General features: G+C 48.2%; 2 long non-coding RNA genes across 9 annotated transcripts in view; one reads left to right on the top strand and one right to left on the bottom strand.

Moving 5' to 3' along the window:
* LOC103159484 overlaps positions 1–15,928 on the bottom strand; it is a 50,033-nt gene extending 34,105 nt beyond the window's left edge. For 2 of the 5 annotated variants that reach the window (XR_004770479.1, XR_004770481.1), the window contains exons 1-2: positions 15,479–15,928; positions 13,239–15,360 (exon numbers count right to left, since the gene is read on the bottom strand). This is a non-coding gene — a long non-coding RNA (uncharacterized LOC103159484). Of the gene's footprint in view, positions 1–6,698; positions 7,233–7,332; positions 7,539–13,238; positions 15,361–15,478 lie in introns of those variants that run through there. The other 3 variants (XR_004770480.1, XR_003486256.2, XR_003486254.2) reach the window with 3 other exon arrangements.
* On the top strand, positions 10,739–12,741 carry LOC113836248. Of its 4 annotated transcripts, none has more exons than XR_004770477.1 (2): positions 10,739–11,757; positions 12,107–12,741. It is a non-coding gene; the product is annotated as an uncharacterized LOC113836248 (long non-coding RNA). The 4 variants fall into 4 exon arrangements; XR_003486253.2 differs by having other exon boundaries at positions 10,772–11,085; positions 11,640–12,741; XR_004770478.1 differs by having other exon boundaries at positions 10,790–11,085; positions 12,081–12,741.
* Positions 15,929–18,041: the final 2,113 nt, after the last annotated feature.

The raw sequence follows: 18,041 nt of genomic DNA, 5'->3' as shown, positions 1-18,041 counted from the left end.
AGCCAGTACTCTTAACTACGGAGCCATCTCTACAGTCTTGGCTTTTTTGTTTATTTGCTTTGTATTTTTATTTAATTTAATTGATTAATGAATTTACTTATTTGTTTTTAATTTTGGTTCTTGAGACAGTGTTTCACTCTAGCCTTGGCTTTCCTGGAACTTGCTCTGTAAACCAGGTTGGTCTCAACTCACTACAGAAATCCTCCTGCATCTGCCTCCCAAGTGCTGGGATTAAAGGTGTATACCAACACTGCCCAGCTTTGTTTTCCTTTTAAGTTAATTTATTTAAAATAAAAGTTTAGGACCAGGCATGATGGTGCACACCTTTGATGTTGAACTCGGGAAGCAGAGGCAGGTAATTCTCTGTGAGTTCTAGGCCAGCCAGGGCTACACTCTGGAGAGATGGCTCAGAGGTTAAGAGTACTTTCTGCTCTAAAGAGGACTCAGATTTGGTTTCAAGAGGTTCACAGTTGCCTGTTAACTCCAGTTCCGGGGATCTGGTGCCCTCTTCTGGCCTCTGCGGGCACTGCATACATGGTGCACATACAGACAAGCAGGTACACACATATGCATAAATACAAATAATTTTTAAAGTTTAAAGAATAAGCCAGGTGGGGGTGGTGCAAACCTTTAATCCCAGCACCCGGGAGGCAGAGGCAGGCGGATCTCTGTGAGTTTGAGGCCAGCCTGGTGTACAGAGTGAGTTCCAGGATAGCCAGGGCTGTTACACAGAGAAAACCTGTCTGGAAAACCCAAAAAGGAAAAATAAATAATAATAATAATAATAATAATAATAATAATAACGATAATAATAATAATAATTTAAAGAATAAAAGGCCCGCCATACGGGGGCTGACCAACTTGGCAATTATCCCTGCCCAGATCCAGTGCTTTGAGTCGGTCCACGCCAACATCTTCTCTTTCCACAAGCTGATGGAGTGAGTTCACAGCACATGGCTGTGAACAGAGCCAGCACCTGCCGCCACCGTAGAGAGGCTCTGAGGAGCCTAAGAGACCCACAGAGGCTCCAAAGGGAGATGAGGCCATGGCAGAGGAGTCTGCAGAGCCCATGCTGTCCCCAGAAAAACTAGAGAAGGGAAGGTCCATGGAAAGACGCTTTTAAAACATGGACTCATAAGATTGGAAGGAAAGACAGCAGAACAGGGCTGGATGAGCAGGGGAAAATGTCGAAGCTACAGACAAACCATGTGAAGTCCCTGATCCGTGCTGCCGATGACTACAAAGGGCAAGTAAGGTTCTTCAGCAGTGGTGTGGCTGACTGCAGACTCACGGCTGAGAGTGAGAGGCATAGTGGGCTTCTGTGACAGCCTCTCCCACAAAGAAACAGTCTAGACGGGAAGCCATTGAAGAGAACTCTTAAAAACTGTGATAAGGATGCTGAAGTGCAGCTCTCCACAGTTTACGGCTTCTGGCGGGGGTGGGTGAAGAAAGACTCAGTTATCTTTAAGGCACTGGTCACTGGGGGTTTGACCACGCTACAGTGAGTATATGGTCAACACAAATTGGACTCGATACTATTTTGAATTATAATTATATTTAATTATAAATAATTGTTTGGGGGAGGGTCATAAGAATGGGAGCTGGATCTGGGAGTACTGGGAAGTGAATGGGATCAATGTGAATTATGTGGAATTTCCAAATAATCAATAAAAATGTTAAGTTAAATCTTTAAAATTTTTAAAGGATTAAAAAAAAGGTTATTATAAAAGGTTAAAGTCCAGTTCCTCAGCTGCACAAGCCCCGTCTCATTGACCTTCATGAGGCTGGCAGATTGGCAACACTTGTGGACTAGGAGCTGGACTGACAGCAAGGCATGCCATCCTACCTTCTTGGGAAGCTGAGGCAGGAGAATTGCAAAGCCAACACCAGTCTGGACAATTTAGCAAGAGCCTATCTCAAAACAAATTAAAAAAAAAAAAGCAATTTGTAAAAAGCAAAAAGGAGGGTGGGGAGTGTAGAACACTGAAACAGCCTCGGCCTAACATTCATAAAGCCCTGATTTTGATTTCCAATACTGGCACAAAAATCAAAATAAGATCAACAAGCAAACAAAAAACCCACAACCAAATAGATTGCCTTTAATCCCAGCACTCTGGAGGCAGAAGCAGGTAGGTCTCTGAAGTTCGAAGCCAGCATGGTCTACAGAGTGAGTTCCTGGACGTCCATTTCTCCCCTTTCTCGAACATAGAGCCCTGGCCATGTCCAGTCCAGTGGCCATGTTCAGTTTACTTCTTTCTCTGCCTGCTCTGGAATCTTCCAGATGCCTCTGGATGGCCTCTCATATCTACAATAAAAAAACTTGCCCTTGCCAGGCATGGTGGCTTACATCTTTAATCCCAGCACTCAGGAGGCATAGGTAGGTGAATTTCTGTGAGTTCAAGGCCAGCCTCGTCTACATAGTGAGTTCCAGGACAGTCAGAGCTACACAGTGAGTCCCTGTCTCAACAAACAAACAAACAAACAAATAACAAAAAACAACTTTTCCTTTCTCCTTAACCATACCATGGGATAGTCATGTCAATTTATACACTAGGCACGTGTATACAGGAGGAAGAAAGCATAACTTGCAGCCTCTTACCCTAAGAGTCACCTCTATCCCCAGTTACCCCAGCCCAACAGATAGGACTCTGATGTCACACAGGGAGCCAGGCAATGTGGTAGCCTGTGTCACTGGCTGTTTGTCTGAGCCAGTCATTTCTCTTAAGCCCAAATTGTCTTTAATCACCTCATTCTCTGTCCGGCAGTCTGGCTCCTCCAAGTGGCCTAGTCATTCATCTGCATTAAAGAATAGCACTTCCAGCAGCCCCAAGAGAGCAAAGAAAAGCACCCAGTCATCAGCTCAATGGTTCTGCAAGGCCACACTTCTAACTGGGATACAGTGTAGTCGCCTGATGCTATCCCATGGTGTGGTCCCTTGGCTGTGTATTTTTGTAAACTCTACACTGTCTGATGGTATAGAACATGACCTGTCTGACAGACCCTGGCCAGTCTGATGGGTCTTATGCGTGCTCAGACAATGACCTACCTATCTGATAGTATAGATTCTGGCATGTCTGATGGTAGGTACTACAACCTGCCAGAGGCGACCAGGGTGCTGAAGGAAATAGCGTGTCCACTCCTCTAGTCACCATGCATACCTACTCCTGACCATAATCTCCTGGGGCTCTATACCTGTCCCCACAGCCTATCCCGTATCTACCTGCCCTCATCACTCAGCACACATTTAATGGGCTGCAGGGAGGCAGCAGATAACCTCAGTGAAGTTCCATGCCATGTATCTGACTGTCTCTCTGGGAGGTGGCCTAGCAGCCTTCATCACACCGGAGGCTCTGGCAGCTCTAGGAGCTGTGTCCCCTGCCATCCCTTTGCAGATGAAGCGTGGACTCACATGCCCTGAGCACTTGTTCCCCAGGACCAAACTGGTACAGAAGAAAGGAGACTCAGCCAGAGTCTGGGTTGTGTGACCCACCTCCCCCTTGGTCTCGCCTTGTGCCTTGACCCCAGACAGAGCAGCTGGGGTCACAAGAGACCTGACCTTTTGTGAGGCAGCCTCTGTGGCCAGGAGAAATTGTCACACATCATCACATCATGGAGTTCCTCATGTTGACCCTGGCCTGGACTTGCATGCTCTTCTGCCCCCAAAACCTGCCTCTACCTGAAGCCCCATTCACTCCACCCCCCAGAAATGATGGGGTGTTAGCCCCAGGTCGCCCACAGCTAATATTCCCTGTGATTGCCGACTTCCATAGGCTTGGGGGATATCTGGCGTTGGCATTCTGCAAGTGTTCCCAGAAGTATGATAAGTGCACAACAGAAATCAGAAAGAGAGAAATTAACTTCCCTGCTTCAAAAAAAAGGGGAGAGAGGCTTGCTTTCTCCCTGAAGCTTTTACTTTGAATTTGTAATTGAGATGTACTTGACATGTGTGTAAACCTTCTTTAAAGCTAAATAAGCCTCTAGCCGGCATTCAAGCTGGGAGTCTTTCTGGGGGATGGGGAGCCATCCATCTCTTTGAAATTAACACCAGGGAAGACGGCGGCGCCTGCCCTGCAGTCCCTGCCTGAGGAGGGGGAGCCTAACTGCCTCCTGTCTGAGAAACACCCGGAAGTTTTGCTTGCCAATTAGCAAGCACAGATGGGCCCCACAATCTCCAGGTGGGTTTGGGATGACATGCGCGTGACAAATGGTGCTGTCAAGTCCTCCCGCTAGAGGAGCTGGTAACTGTTTACTCTGAAAACATGCATGTGATGCCTTGTCTGGCTGGATGGAGGCAGTGAGATGCTCTGTCATCAGAGGCTGGCTGTCGGCAGTCGCCTGGGATGCACTTTGCAGACCGATGATGGTCATCGGTCATCACATGTTGTACCTGTTTGCTTTCTTTTGCCTTCATGGACAGGGGTCTCTGCGGCACTGGAGAGCTTGTTTTTAATTATATTCACCTAACATGCGCAAGCCCCCTCAACTCCATGTGACTTGGAAGAGGGTGGGGAAAGCCCTGTAGAGACTATGGGGTCCTGTGTCCCTTCTGACATGTTTTCTGGCTTTTACATGACTTTCATGTCACAGATGAGGCATCTTCAGGTGCCACTGAGCAACAGAAGCACGCTGGACCCCCAAGACACCTGCGCTTGCCAACAAGGCAGTGGGCCCTTTAGTGTCCACATCCTGTTGGGCACACACACCCATCCCAACAGCCAGACACCCTGCTTTCTACCCACCAACCAAATGTGTCTGTGATCCTGCTCCCATCCAATCAGAAGACCAGACTGATCCATAATTTAAAGACCACTATTGGGGCTCTATAATTAAGAGCCTCTTCTAGAGGTCCTGAGTTCAGTTCCCAGCACCCATGCTGTCAGGTCCAGAGGAAATTCCAGGTCCCCAGACTCCAAAAGGTAGTCCATATATCCAGAAATGAGCTCAAACTGGACTACGAGGGGTGGGGGGATTTCTAGCAGTTAGATAAAAGCCAGCGTTGGAAGGGACTTGTGAAACCGGTTCTCAAACCACAAAGGAGTCATTTCCCTTACTTCTGGTAGAAGGGACCTATAGCTCCATTGCCATGCACTTGTGGCTGCACATCCAAGTCCATGCCAGGCTCCCTCCCCAAGTCCTTGTTGTACATGCTAGCCTCCGTGTGTGCGTGCGTGCGTGCGTGCGTGCGTGCGTGCGTGCGTGCGTGCGTGCGTGCGTGCGTGTGTGTGTGTGTGGTGTGTGTGTGTGTGTGTATGTGTGTGTGTGTGTGTGTGTGTGTGTGTGTGTGGTGTGTATGTGTGTGTGTGTGGTGTGTGTGTGTGTGTGTGTGTGTGTGTGTGTGTGTGTGTGTGTGGTGTGTGTGCGTGCGTGTGTGGTGTGTGTGTGTGTGTGTGTGTGTGTGTGTGTGTGTGTGCGCGTGTGTGTGTGTGTGTGTGTGTGTGTGTGTGTGTGTGTGTGTGTGTGTGTGTGTGTGTGTGTGTGTGTGTGTGTGTGTGTGGTGTGTGTGTGTGTGTGTGTGTGTGTGTGTGTGTGTGTGTGTGTGTGTGTGTGTATGTGTGTGTGTGTGTGTGTGTGTGTGTGTGTGTGTGTGTGTGTGTGTGTGTGTGTGTGTGTGTGTGTGTGTGTGTGTGTGTGTGTGTGTGTGTGTGTGTGTGTGTGTGTGTGTGTGTGTGTGTGTGTGTGTGTGTGTGTGTGTGTGTGTGTGTGGTGTGTGTTCTTTATAAAGGTGAGGCTTTCCCCTGCCTCTGCTATCCCTTGCTATCTCCCTAATCTCCCTTCTCTCACAGGTAGCCCTGGCCATGTCCAGTCCTCTCTCTTTTCTCTCTGCTCTGTACCCTTGCAGAAGCCTCTAGATATATTTTTCTCTCCTATACACAGTACAACCTCTCCCTTAACCATACCATGGAGTGATGTCTTAGTCTCCCGGCTGGCTTGAATACTGAGTCAGCACCCCCAGTTACTTCTTTGTTTTTATCTTGCAGTATGTGTACTTGTGCTGTAAGGTGGAGGCAGGACGTGTGTGCCACAGCATATATGTGGAGGTCAGAAGACAACTTTCTCTCCTACTTCGTTGAATCGGGATCTCTCTGTTGTTTCTGCCGTGCTGCATACTCCAGGCTAACTAGCCCCAGACTCCCGTGTCTCCCTCCCTTATCACTGTAGGCAAGCTGGGATAGCAAATGGGTGCATACTGCATCTGAATTTTTTAATTTTTATGTGTATGGGTGTTTGGCTTGTGTTATGTCTGTGTGCCACATGTGACAGTACCCCCAAGAAGGCAGAAGAAGGCACAGGAGATTCCCTGGAATTGGAGTTGCAGATGGTTATGAGCTGTGGGTCCTGGGAATGAACCAGGGTCCTCTGGAAGAGCAGCCAGTGCTCTTTAACTACTGAGCCATCTCTCCAGCTCCCAACTTCTGGCTTTTAAAAATACATTCTGGTTCCAAATTCAAGTCCTCAGCCTTGCTACCTTGCCTATCTAGTACCCCAATTTGGGGATCTAAAGACTGGCCCAGACCTCTGATTCTGGTACTCACTGACCTAGTCCACGTCCAGGCCTTTGAAAAAACGAGCTTGGCCTACTTCTGTGGTTCTTTCAGACATCAGATACTGTTCTACCAGAAGAACAGAAATTTCATCCACAAAGTAGCTGGTGGACTCCAAAAAGAAACATCTTTAAAATTGAAAAATCAAGCCGGGCATTACCAGGTCTCAGGTTTTTACTGAAGAAAAACATGCACACAGACAGAGGTGTCTGCAGAGTTGCTGTTGTTTGTAGCCATGCAGCCATATTGTGAGGGAGAAAGGCTTCTGGATGGAGCTCCAGGGATCACTCCTCCATCACATTGCCTAGGACTTGGGACCGTCACTGTGAGTTTGTTGGAGATGCCTGCCATGATACTGTCTTCTGCTGAGACCTCCTTTACTTGAACGTTGAAGATCCGACTTTGAGATTTTGGGATCTGAATCCCCAAAAGTTACAGATGAGCCACTACTGGTCTCAGGGGCTCCGAGAGCAGTAGAAGTGATTGAAGTCAACATTAGCCCTGGGGATGCTGTATCCAAAATAGGTGATGTCAAAACTGCTTGTACCTTGGGGCTGGAGAGATGGCTTGGAGGTTAAGATCACTGGCTGCTCTCCCAGAGGTCCTGAGTTCAATTCCCAGCAACCACATGGTGGCTCACAACCATCTGTTATGAGATCTGGTGCCCTCTTCTGGTGTGCAGGCAGAACACTGTATACAAAATAAATAAACCTTTAAAATAAATAATAATAATAATAATAATAATAATAATAATAATAAAAACCTGCTTGTACCTCAGAGATTTTCCTACCTGTGATTGCAGCTCCAGAGGATCCAACATCCTCTTCTGGCCCCTTCAGGCGCCTGCAAACACGCTGAAGTTTTTCCCCTCTGACGGGCTCCCAGCTGAGACTTTATCTGCATCTCTAACAGACTTCTAGGTGCCAGGATTTCTCACCAAGAGAACTGGGTTTGCATCATAGGGGATATTTGTGGTCACACATCTTCCCCTGATTCCTGAGAATCAGAGAGCCTGGCTACAGGTTTGTGCTGTAAAGCCCCGCATCCTCAAAAAGGTATAAAAAGAGACCCCACTTCTGCCACAAATGCCACAAGAGCCCTCACTATACTGTCTGTCTCTGGTGCTGGGGCCTGAACTTCTCAGAACCTCCACCATGCTGTCTGTCAGTCTGTCCATGATGTTAGTAACTCTTCTGATAAACTTCTTGCCCCCAATGATCCTTGTCAGTGCCCTCTTGAGCCCACATCAAAGATCCTTTAGCTATGGCCGAGCTGTGAACCCAAGCTGTCCCTGGGGTCGAACTTTGTTCCTGACCCTCCATGTCTGGAGAGTTTCTGCTCAGTGACCAACAGAGGACTGGAAATAGGACATGCTAGGAACTGGAGGTGGGCTTCCGTTCCTAGTCAAGAGTCCACAAGAAATCTGTCCAAAGTTTCCTTGAGGCTTCATCACCTCACAGGTGGTCTTCCCAGAAAGTATCTGGTGTCTGCTGCCTAGAAAGACTCTGGCATCCACGTGAGGTGAGAACAGGTTTGACACCCTGTAGGGTAAGAATGGGGAAGGAGGGGACAATGGTCTTGGTACCTGCCAAGTGCAGTAAGGAGGCAGGAGCCTGTGGCCTACTCTGTTTTCTGGGGCCCAAGCTAGCCCCATGCTCACACTTGCTGCTGGCTCTGCCCTGATAAGACTCTTGTAAGAGGCAGTGAAGGAGATCCATGTTTTCCAGCCTCCCTGCACCCCAGCCTGCTCAGCCTCAGGGAAGTGAGGATATGCCAGCTGTCTGCTGAGATTTCATAAGCAATTGCAATGTGTCAAGCTTCGAAGGAAAACATGATAAATACTTGTAATTTCTCTCAGCCGAGAGGGAACACACACACCCAGGGAAGAAAAGGAAGGGGCTCAAGTCTCCTGTACCCACACTCCACAAGTTTGGGAATGTGAGGGTCTCTTGCCCCAGCCCCCAAAGCCCTGAGAAGGCGGCCAGTGAGGTACAGCCAGCCATGCAGAGAGACCTGTGACAGCCCAGCTCACTGCCAAGAACAAAAGAAATTCCTGAGGGCTATCAGCGATCCAGCTAGCTAGCCCCATTTCCCCATTTTCACTGCAGCCCTAGGGGAACCAAGCAACACCAGCCTCAGTGACCAGAAACTTCAAGGAAAGAAGAGCCCACTGAGGGGACTGGCCTTGACTCCCTGGACAAGCCAGACCAAGACAGTGCCTTTCTCAAAGCTCACAGCAAGCGTTGTTCTCTAACCATGATGTGGCTGGAAGCTAAGAACCCTGTGGCTCTTGGAATGAGCTTGGCCACAGCCTAGGCAGGTGCAGTACCCAAGAGGCATGTATGAGGGTTATCAGACACATTTTTGTTCCAGTTACCAACAGACAGAAGAGCTGCTGCCTGTGTCACTGTGGACTGGACAAGTGAGTAGGGCCCCTCCTCCCTTTAGGAGCCCAAATGACCAGGGATTTGTGTGTGTGTGTGTGTGTGTGTGTGTGTGTGTGTGTGTGTGTACATATATATGTCCCCCACCCTGAGACCCAGATGCTTTGTGGCTCTGAGTCCTTGGCTCTCGGCCCAGGAGGGAGGGAAGCCTGGATGTAACTGCATGGTTCCTCCCTCTGAGACAGCGCTGGCCTACACTCCTGACTCACAGTCTGTCTGTCTGTCCTCTCTCAGCCTGCTGTGCAGGGGTTGCCATAGCCTGACAATACAGACCCTAGAAAGATGAACTAATGTGGCCCTTATCATAGCAGGTGGCAGGGTATCTGCTCCAGGTCCACATGGGTTGCTCTGTTGGACCAAGACAGGGTGAGAAGGTGGTGCATGGTGACCAAACAGAATCCTAACCTCCAGAACTAGGAGTCACAGTCCCCATGGGTAGCCAGGGCAAGGGAATATGAGATATGTACTCCAGAGGGTTGAGCCAAGGATATATGCTCCCAACAATCTGGGATTGTCAAGGCTCAATTTGGGAGCTACAGCTACAGCTGAGCCTGGCACCAGCTCACAGCTCCTAGGTTCTCAGTGTTTGCAAACACATCCCATTTTTACCAGACAATATCTCTATCCTATGAGCCAGTGTGGAGCCAAGCAGCTTAGACTCAGATCCACATCCTTCATGGAGTGCTTAGCACCATTTGGTGACCTATAGCTCCTTCTTCATTGATAAATGATTCCTTTCCCCCCAGAACCATTGGCCAGGGTGACAGCCCCCTAAGGAACATCTTCCAAGACACAGGGACATGGCCCACTCCAGCCCCCTGCCTACAGCCTCCCACATACTCCACAGTCTCAGCACCCCTCAGTTGCTCCCCATTCCTCAAAGGAAGCTGGGTCTGCTTTGCTGTTTAACCACCTCAGAAATCAGAAGGCTTGGCACAGGAAGGCAGGATGTGACTGCCTCTCCAGCCAGCAGTGGGCAGCTGCCCCCATTATCACCGCCATTGCCCATAAGAACAGAGGGTCAAGATCTGCCCTTGAGAGCCACTGTGCTCCTTCCAGCCCAACACTGAAGAAGCAGCAACCTGTTTCTGCCCTAGCTTCTGGGATCCCAGAGCCACTTCCACCCAAAGGCTTCATCTCCCTGTGAACAAAGTATCTAGGCAGCCCTGGGGAGACCCCAGTGCTTGGCGACAGCCAGGTGTGATCTCTGGGAGGTCACCTCCATCAGGTATTTCTTTCCCCATTCCTCTCTGCCTTCCCTACCCCGATAGTCACACTCTCTGCCTACAGACACTAGTAGCTCAAAGTGAAAAGAAACTATTTTGTTTAAGAAGCATCAGGAGACAGTGGCTTCATCAGAAAATTCTAGCTCTATGTGGTGAGAAAACCAGGGCTCAGGTCAGCCATGTGTGACATTATGCATGTGCCTTCTTATTTAAAAGGAAGGGAGAGATACCACTTTAGTAGACATCCATCAGATACCTCCTCTCCTTCCCACACTCCACTCTCTCAATATCTGTGTGTGTACACATGGGTGCACATGTGTGAGGAATGCACTCGGGTGCACATGCTTGGTGAGCATGTGCAAACCTGTGCGTGGGGGCCAGGAGACAACCTCAGGTGTCTTTCTGCAGATGCTGTATCAGTTATTTTTCCTTGTTGGGATAAAAATACAGCAATCCAGGCAACTTGCAGAGGAAGAGTTTGTTAGGGCTTATGGTTCAGAAGGAGAGTCTTCAGTGTAGTAGTGGAGGCAAGGCAGCAGGCAGCCAGGCCAGGAAGTTAAGCAATCACATTTCCAACCACGCACAGAAAGCAGAGAAGGCAAACTGGAAGTAAGCCAAGGCTATAAACCTAAAGGCCACTTCCGATGATGCAATTCCTCCAGCCAGGTCACACCTCATAAAGGTTCCAGAAACTCCCCCAAACAACACCACCAGCATTTCAGCAGGCGTCTTGTAGGTGATGGACTACTCGAAGGAAGCTGTTTTCCAGGAAACAACATGCTGATGCACACATGAACTAGAGGGACCTGGACTAAGTCAGGCCAGACAAACCCCAGCACGGAGAAGGCGGAGTGGGCACGGGAGTGATGCTGGGTGAGTCAGCCACACTCCAGGGCAGACCTAATCTCAGGCGTAGTTGGCCAGCACAAAGCAGACTCCATGTTTGGTGTATGTGCATTTCCTTTGTTGTACATTTGTTTTCCTTCTTTTGTTTTCATTTTTTTTTTATAGACAGAGAACATGACGTTGGGTGGGGGAGGAAATCTGAGAGGAGATGAGGAAAGGGAAAGAATATGACCAAAAAGTTTACATCTCATGAAAAATGTTTTAAATAATACTTAAATTATTTTACATGTTAATCCTATAACTACAGTTTTAGATGACAAAAAACATTGACTGGGATAGAGAGGCGTATGCAGGCTCAAAGCTGACCCAGAAAAGCAATTTCTTTTTTCTCTGGTCCCATCCTCAAATATATCGAGGGTTCCCAGTAGGACTTGCTAAAAAGAAACCCTTGATTCCCTGTGTCCTTATCAAAAGACATGAGAGGTTTTATTTTATTTTCTGTTCCCTTCTCCATGAGGTCATTCCCTCTTAAATGACCCTTCTCTCCACAGTCAAAACGCTTGCCCTCTCCTTTCTCCCAGGTATCTTTCTCCTGCATTGGTCCCATTGGGAGTCCTCTTATGACTTGGACCTTACACTGCTGAATCTCGGTTTACCTCATTGCTTGGTTTAGAGCTGCCAACATTATCTTTGCCAGAGGTAACTGATCTCCCTAGAACTGGAGTTACAGGCAGTTGTGAGCTGTCTGACCTGGGTGCTGGAAACTGAATTCAGGTCCTTTGGACAAGCAGTATGTTCTCTTCACCACTGGGTCATTCATTCATCCAGCCCTTTTGCTTTTATTTTCTTCATCCCTTTTTATACAGACCTTCTGGACCTCTCTTGGTGACTCTTATAAGTTTCTGTCCCTCCGGCCTTCAATCATAGAAGATTCTGTCTCACTATGTCTGCCCAGCTGTTAGTTACAAAATATAATTTTAGCATCCCTCCTCTTAAGGGTTTTTCTTCATTTTCTAATCCAGGTACTTGCTCATCTGATCCTTTCTAGGAACCAACCCTGTTTCTTCCCTTCCTTGTTGTACATCAAAGGCTCCATTGGTATCCTGGGACCAGGGCACCGTTCTCTGACCCCACCCCCATGATGAGATCCTACGTGTAGCCTCAGTGGGACCTGCCTCATTGTCATCCCATGTGGGGCGTGGGTTGGAGATGTTTTCATCTGCTGTCATTACATCCTGTCAGGTGCTCTCCCTCCTCCTCTCCACCAGAGAAAAGAATACTCAATATAGACATCAACTTGGACCAGGAATAGAGTTGTAGTCCAAGGAATTGATCCAATTGATCAGGTTCAGTGCTGGAGAGATGGCTCAGTGGTTAAGAGCACTGGCTGCTCTTCCAGAGGCTCTGCGTTCAATTCCCAGGACCCATATGGTGGCTCAGAACTGACTGTAACTCCAGTTCCAGAGGATGTGACTTCCTTGCACAGACACACACACAGCCAGCTGATCAGCCTTTCTACGTGGACCTTGGAACTGGACGGATGTAGTTGACAAATCTTATCCCTCCCCACCTAGGGAAACCTCTCTCACTGGGAACATAAATTAAGTTCTTTTGTTGGGAAAAGAAGATTTTGGATATCCTTCTGACATTATTCAAATTCATTTCTTTTTTTGGTTTTCCAGATGGGTTTGTTGTGTTTTGTTTTTGTTGTTGTTGGGTTTTTTGTTTGTTTGTTTGGTTGGTTGGTTGATCCTGGTTTTTCGAGACAGGGTTTCTCTGTGTAGCTTTGGAGCCTATCCTGGCACTCGCTCTGGAGACCAGGCTGGCCTCGAACTCACAGAGATCCACCTGCCTCTGCCTCCTGAGTGCTGGGATTAAAGGCGTGCACCACCAACGCCCGGCTGTTGTTTTTTTTTTTAATGTTTGTAGTCCTAGCTGTGTGTGCTAGTGTGCCACTATTGCCCAGCTTTCAAATTCATTTCTTAATTTTGAGAGTGCGGGCTGAAGAAGGACTGTGGAATCTGACGCAGAGGCTATGGAGGAGAGCTGCTTCCTGGCTTGCTTCCCCTGGCCTGCTCAGCCTGCTGTCTTATAGAACCCAAAACCAACAGTCCAGGATGGCACCACCCACCATGGGCTGGGCCCTCCCCTGTTGATCACTAAATGAGAAAATAAAGTACCTTACAGATGGATCTCATCGAGGCATTTGCTCAACTACTGAGGGTCCTACCTCTGATGACTCTGACTTTCTTCAAAACCAGCCAGTACAAGGGGCAAGAGGGAGACAGACCCTTAGGAGGAAGCAGAGGAACAGTAGATCAGAGCTGGCTGCAAGTTCTTTGAGGACTGATGGTCACTTTACTTTCATCAGAACACTCGTAATGACTTCCTCCTATCTGAAATGTCAGTCTTTGGCCATAATGCCACATGGGGAGGCTAGTTGACATTTCCTCATCTCTGATTCAATGTCACTTGAGTGCAGTTTGTATCCACTAAGTCAACCTATGACCCTCAACCCTTAGATTTGCATAGGTCTCACAGCAAGCTGTGGTGTTCCAGGGCTGCCTCAAGGATTGTGCTGGGGCAGAAGAAACTTTATTTCAGAACGTTTCTTCTCAAAAAAAAAAAAAAAAAAAAAAAAAAAAAACCGGCTCCTCCTACAAAGAGAAAACTGCCATTCTCTGTGTTGGTTCTGGGAAGGAACACAGCTAACCTCTGGAAGCTGGATTAACAGGAACTATGACATGTGCGTGTCTGTGTGTATGTCTGTGTCTGTGTGTGTGCGCGCGCGCGTTCACACACCTGTTTATAAGAGAGAGAAAGTACCAAGGCCAAAGGACAACCTGAAGAATTATTCCTCAGAAACCATCCAACTTGTTCTTGAAACAGGGTCTCTCACTGCCTCACCTGGGGGTCCACCACGTAGAGGAGGCTCCACCATCCCCAGGAATTTGCCTTTTTCAAACCTCTCCACCACTGAGATTACAGATGCATGCCACTATTTGTTTGTCTGTGTATATTTACTTCAAGACAGGGTTTCTCTGTATAACAGCCCTGGTTGTCCTGGAACTCTCTTTGTGGGCTGGCCTCAAACTCACAGTTGAACCACCTGCCTCTGCATCCTGAATGCTGGCATTAAAGGTGTGTGCCACCATGCCTGGCTCCCCTTTTTTATGTGGATCCTGAGAGTCAAATTCACGGTCCTCCCACTTGCATGGCCAGCACTGTACTGACTGAACCATCTCAGAACAATTCCTCGTGCCTGTAAAAAGAATTGCTTCTCCAAAGAGAACACTGGTTGCTATCTTTGTTGGTTCATAGAGAGAACAGAGCTGGCCTCTGAACACTAGATTAGTGGGGACCACGTCAATCCCTTTAAAGATATATTCAACCTTCTGGGTCACATTGGAACTACTTGAGACTGAAATGATTAGTAACATAGGCATAGTCTCCCCACAGAGGGAGTGACAGTTGCGTCACTGTCCTCTAATGATGTGGAAGTCATAATTGCTCAGGGCCCCAGGGATCTGAGTTGAGAATAAACGACTTCTCCACCAGACAACAGAAAGCCTTAATGTTACAAAATAGGAGGGGGAGGCAGCTCCATGGGCAGAGTTATTGCTGACATTTGGCTGAGTCATGAGTAATGTTCAAAGTTGACATTGATAAACACTCTAAGATCAAGGACCAGAGACCCTGAGAGGCCAAGAGGAAGGCCCTTGAGACCATGAGCCTGCACACTGTCCTATGGTCAAACCAAGCTATTAGCGCCACCCAAGGCAGAGCGTCTTCCAATGCAAGCCCCCTCCAAAGCAGGCTACAAATCTCAGTCCTGCTCCCATTGCCTTTGACTGTCCTACACCTCTCCATCCGTAAGAAGCCAGCCGGGCTTCCTGGGGACAGAGAAGAGGGTGAGTCATTCAGACAGGAAACACGGAGGACAATTCTGACCTCACTACTTCATCCTAGGGAACAGCTGGTTTTCAGGGGCACATCGTGAAACCTGCCTCTCTCACCCGTTTACCCAACGTTCTGTGCTCTTCCTGTAAAGTTTAATGACACAGAACCCATCGGCAGACGCCACTACTGGCTATGTGAGCAAAGACCCTCTTCCCCACCTCTCAACTGGGCAGGTCAGGACCTGGACAAAGCTGCTTGGCCCTCCCTCTAAGTCACTCCTCACCATCTGGACAAGTGTTCTGCCAGCCAGGTGTGGTTTGTAATAACAAAGGGCTGAGACAGAGGAGTTGTTGAGACACATGGAGACAGCAGGCCGACAGGAAGCTCTCGTCTTTTCCAAGACTAGAAAACAAAGATGTGACTTGACCTTCAGAACAACACTACCATGGGGTAGCATGTCCCAGAGTGGTCCCGGAATCTGATCCCCTAAAAGAAACCAAACCCCAGAAAGAACACTTACCTTCTGGGTATCATGGCAATCCTTCATAAGCCCCTTCTGAAGAGTGGGGTTCTATTGAAGTGCATGAGCAGCTTGGGAGCGCACCTTCCTTTGGGTCCTGCTGGCAGATTTCAAAGCTAGAATAGAGGTTTGCTTCCAAAGAGTTGGTGGGCAGTGCCCCCTACAGGCAAGACTCTGCAGCCTGGCTGCGGCAGGTTCGCCTGAAGGCCATTGTAGGTCCAGGGAAGCCCTCGACTTTCAAAGACCTACAAACCGCTTTGAGAAGAATGGAAATAATCACATAGGCCTTGAATCTTGTCACCTTACCTCGAATAGGAAGATAGAAGAGATGGAATAAGCTGTGTTAATCAGACCACCTGGCTGCAATTCCAGTAGGCAAAGATTGGGCCTGAAATGCAAAGTACCGGTCCTATCTGGTGGCTGCGGAGTTCTAGGCTCCCTACGTCCAATGCTCCACAGCCTGCAGAGGACAGCACACCTGTTCTCAGTATTCATATGTTCAAGTGAGGTCCAGAGGACAGCCAGTGGTCATCAGGTGAACACATGTGAACAAGATTTACAAGCAGGTTGTCTCTTGTCCTCCAGAGCACTGGGTCTCCAGAATTCTGTAAGGGAGCAAGCAGAGTGAGGCCAGCCATGCTATGGGAAATTTCACTACGGCAGAAATGCAATTTGCAGGGAGACAGTGTGACCAAAGGCAGGCTGCATCTGAACAAAGCTTTCACAAATACTCCTCCCACTGGATCCAGTTCTTGGGAGTCAGGACAGGCTCCCACTTATTAGCAATGGCCACCACCTTCCAGAGACAAGATCAGATCCTCAGACCATAAATGCCATTTGGGAGGCTAGAGATGACGCCCGATGGTAGACTGCTTTGCTAGCCTGCATGAAGCCCTGGACTCAATCCCCAGCATATATATCAGCACATACCTAATAGCCGACACTTAGGAGGTGGAGGAATGGAGATCAAAGACCACAGCAATTTTTGGCTATATAGTGAGTCTGAGGCCAGTCTAGGATACATGAGAACTCAAATAACTAAATGAATATATAGAAAGATGACACTTGGTTGAGACCTAAAGGTGGTCTAGGTGATATTTCACCCTGGTCAAGCTTATACAAGACTGGCATATAAACTGTAAGGCTTGTATATTCATTGAACGAGGGAGAACCTTTCTTTCTCATCCAGACCCAGTCTTGTAGGGGACAGTAAGCCACGCCTGTTAGAGGCTGGCTACAGATGTGCCTGACCACGCCTGTCAGGGTGTGGTCAAGGTGAGGTCAGTATGACGCAGGAGGGGTTCTTAAGGGACGGCAAAGCAGATGGGAGTCCTTCTCTCTGGCCTCGCTGCCTTGCTGCTCTGGGCATGATCTGTCTTGCGTTTGGCTGGTGTTTATCTGAATAAAGATATCTTAACCATACAGAGTACGGATCGGTTCTTGATATACAGTCTGAACCCTCCACCACTGGGATCAAGAATTCCAGCACTCACATCCATCTAGTAAAAGAGATTTTTTCCTCCAAAAAACAGGGTTTCTCTGTGTAGCTTTGGAGCCTATCCTGGCACTCGCTCTGAAGACCAGGCTGGCCTCGAATTCACAGAGATCTGTCTGCCTCTGCCTCCTGAGTGCTGGGATTAAAGGCGTGAGCCACCAACACCCAGCTGAGATCCTTTTTTTAAGATTCATTTAGTATGTATACAGTATTCTGCCTGCATATATGCCTGCAGGCCAGAAGAGGGCACCAGATCCCATCACAGATGGTTGTGAGCCACCATGTGGTTGTTGGGAATTGAACTCAGGACCTCTGGAAGAGCAGTCAGTGCTCTTAACCTCTGAGCCATCTCTCTGAGTCATCTCCCCAGCTTGAGCAGCAGGGATCCCAACAAATAAGAAAAGGGTTGACCAGTTGGCTAGCGCACCCACCAGCAGATACCACTTTATATGCTAATCCCATCTGTGAAATAGGCAGCCATGCTACAAAGCTAGTCACAGTCCTGGCCCCCAGGAACTGCCTGAAGACCTCACAGAGAATACAAGTGTGTGCAAAGCTCACCATTGATTTCCACAAGTGAGTGAAGTGCTACCCAGACACCTGCTCCAGGTCAAAGGGACCCTTGCAGAAGGAGCTTCTCAGCTCCCAACAGATATGCATTCACTTTAAAGCTGCCTATTGGGATGACTTGTTGAACACCAGAAAACAGGCTGCAGGAGCACACACGAGATAAAGGGCTAGTAGTTTCACTAAAGCTCGTTAGAAAGCAATAATGAGAGAGCTATAAATCCATGGGGTTGAGGGGTTGGAGCGATGTCTCAGAGGTTAGGAGCACTGACTACTCTTCCAGAGGACCCAGGTTCAATTCCTAGCATCGGCGTGGCAGCTCACACTTGTCTGTCACTCCAGCTCTGGGGGATCTGACACCCTCACACAGACATACATGCAGCTAAAACACCAATGCACATACATAAAATAAAGATAATTTTTTAAAGTGGGTCTTTTCCATTTTCAAAAAATAAATTCATGAGATTCGACTATGTATGTATCTGGCTCCAGATGTGTCTT

The sequence above is a fragment of the Cricetulus griseus genome, chromosome 6 (assembly GCF_003668045.3).
Source record: "Cricetulus griseus strain 17A/GY chromosome 6, alternate assembly CriGri-PICRH-1.0, whole genome shotgun sequence".
Taxonomy (NCBI): Eukaryota; Metazoa; Chordata; class Mammalia; order Rodentia; family Cricetidae; genus Cricetulus; species Cricetulus griseus.
The sequence above is the reverse complement of the archived record's forward strand: the minus strand, read 5'-3'. Positions and strand labels throughout refer to the sequence as shown.